The sequence below is a fragment of the Ascaphus truei genome, chromosome 3 (assembly GCF_040206685.1).
Source record: "Ascaphus truei isolate aAscTru1 chromosome 3, aAscTru1.hap1, whole genome shotgun sequence".
NCBI classification, from domain to species: domain Eukaryota; kingdom Metazoa; phylum Chordata; class Amphibia; order Anura; family Ascaphidae; genus Ascaphus; species Ascaphus truei.
Window position 1 is genome coordinate 119,025,028 of NC_134485.1, and position 2,370 is coordinate 119,027,397.

The 2,370-nt window shown below is 51.1% G+C and overlaps 1 protein-coding gene across 1 annotated transcript in view; it reads left to right on the forward strand.

Moving 5' to 3' along the window:
* The first annotated feature begins 405 nt into the window (after positions 1-405).
* MPC2 (mitochondrial pyruvate carrier 2) overlaps positions 406-2,370 on the forward strand; it is a 24,665-nt gene continuing 22,700 nt past the window's right edge. The window contains exon 1 of the mRNA XM_075589411.1: positions 406-452. The gene's annotated coding sequence lies outside the window, so the exon portion shown is untranslated. The remainder of the gene's footprint in view (positions 453-2,370) is intronic.

Genomic DNA, 2,370 nt, shown 5'->3' on the forward strand with positions numbered 1-2,370 from the left:
TACAACAATATTGCTCATTGGCTTGTAACGATAAACACTTCGTATGTCTTTAAGAAATTGTAAAAACAAATCTTCTGCATCCTTTCTTAGCACATCCCAGCAAATGTGATCAAGGTGTGATTGAAATAGCTCATTAGGAACGCCTCTCATTTTCTTCAAAATGCGTATTTTGGCATCCAACCACAACCTTTCAATCCCTTGCGTGTTTGCTCCCGACACTGGATCCACGTAATTTTCTTGATGGTTCATCGTAAAATGCCTGTAACCGATGGCATTTAAATTTCCATATGCAGGCCACTCGTCGCTATGAATCACTGAACCAATTTCGCATTCCCGCTGAATAATTGGAATCAGAGTGTCTCTGATCAACTGACTATAGGAATTCAAATTTGGGTTAAACTGACAGAATGCCCATGAGGGTTAAACTGACAGAAGTGGACCACAGATCACCGGTAGACTGCACGCTATAGTAGCACCCTTCTCACTCTCTCTCCTTCCTCCCCCCCCTCTCTCTCCTTCCCCCCTCTCCTCTCCCTCTTCTCCCCCTCTCTCTTTCCTTCCCCCTCTCTTTTTCTCCTTCCCCCTCTCTTTCTTTCCTTCCCCTTCTCTCTTTCTCCTTCCCTCTCTCTTCCCCCTCTATCTCCCCTCTCTATTTCCTTCACCTTCTCTGTCGTTCCTCCGCTCTCTCTCTCCTCTCTTTCTTTCTCCTCTCTCTCTTTCCCTCTATCTTTCCTTTAGACTCTTTTCTCCTTCCCCTTCTCTCTCCTTCCCCCTCACTTTACCCTCCCCACTCTCCACCCCCTTTCTTTCTTCCTCTTTCTCATTCTCCCTCTTCATCCTTCTCCCTCTCTCCTCCTCTCTCTCCTCCGGTCTCTTCCTCCCTTCTCTCTTTTCTTCAATCTCTCTCTCCTTCCCCCTCTCCTTCCCTCTCTCTCCTTTCCCATCTCTTTCCTTCCCTCTCTCTCTTTCCTTTCCTCTTTCTCCTTCTCTCTCTCCCCTTCTAACTCTCCTCTCCTCCCCTCTCTGCTTCCCCTTTCTCTCTCCTCCCCCTCTCTTCCCTTCAATCTCTCCTTCCCCCTCTCTCTGTCCTTCCCTGTCTCTTTCCGTCCCCTACCTCTCTTTCCTTCCCCTCTCCCTTCCCCCTCTCTCTCCGTACTCCTCACTCCTTCCCCCTCTATCTCCCCTCTCTTTCCTTCCCCCTGTCTTTCCTTCCCCTCCACTCTTTCCTTCTCCTTCCCCCTCTCTTCCTCCTCCCCCTCTCGTTCCTTCCTCCTTCTTTCTCCTTCCCCGTCTCTTTTTCTCCTCCCCCTCTATGCCCCCTCTCTCCCTCTTTCTTTCCCCCTCTTTCTCCTTCTCGCTCTCCCTTTTTCTCCTTCCCCTCTCTCTAACCCCCCTCTCTCTCCGTTCTCTATTTCTCCCCCGCTTTAGATCCCCCTCTCCCCCCCAACCTCCCTTCTCTCCCACTCTCCCCTCTCATCCATCATTTCTCTCTTCCCACCTTTCCCGCTTTCTCTCCTTCCCCCTCTCCCCCCCTCTCTTTCTCCTTCCCCCCTCTCCTTCCCCCTATCTACCCTCTCTCTTTCCTTCAATCTCTATCTCCTTCCCTCTCTTTCCTTCCCCCTCTATCTCCCCTCTCTCTTTCCTTCCCCTCTCTTTCCATCCGCTCTCTCTCTCCTTCCCCCTTTCCTTTCCCCTCTCCCCCTCTTTCCTTCCCCCTCTATATCCCCTTTCCTTCCTTCCTCTCTCTCTCCTTTCCCCCTTTCCTTCCTCCTCTCTTTCCATCTCCATGCCCTTTCTTTTTTTTGTTCCCTCCTCTTTCTCTTCCCCCCCTCTCTCCTTTTCCTCCCCTCCCTCCTTCACCCCCTCTCCTTCCCCCCTCTCTCTATCTCCATGCCCTCTCTTTCTTTTGTCCCCCCTTTCTTTCCTTCTCCCTCTCTCCTCCCCTCCCCCTCTGCCCATTCCCCCCTCTGCCCATTCCCCCCTCTCTTTCCCCCGCTTTTGGTCCCCTCCCCCCCTTTCCTTCCTTCCCTGTTCTCTTACATCCCTCCCTAGACCCTATCTCTCCCCATACGAAGTTCTCCCAGCCCCAAGGAACACACAATGCGCTGTTTATTCAGCGGGGGGGGGGGGGGGGGGGGCTGCTCCTTTAATTTGTCCTGTACCCCAACATTTCTATTGTCGGACCTGTGAATTACTGTTTATTTGATATCAAGCACTGCACTCGCAGTTTTCTTTTTGTCAAGACCCTTCAATTACGGCTTTGCAAAGATAAAATGCACCTACTGTGTATTTCCAACACTGTGCATTGGGTCAACCCATAGACCGCAGGGGGTGCAATACAAATAGATCACATGATTTATACACTTCTCT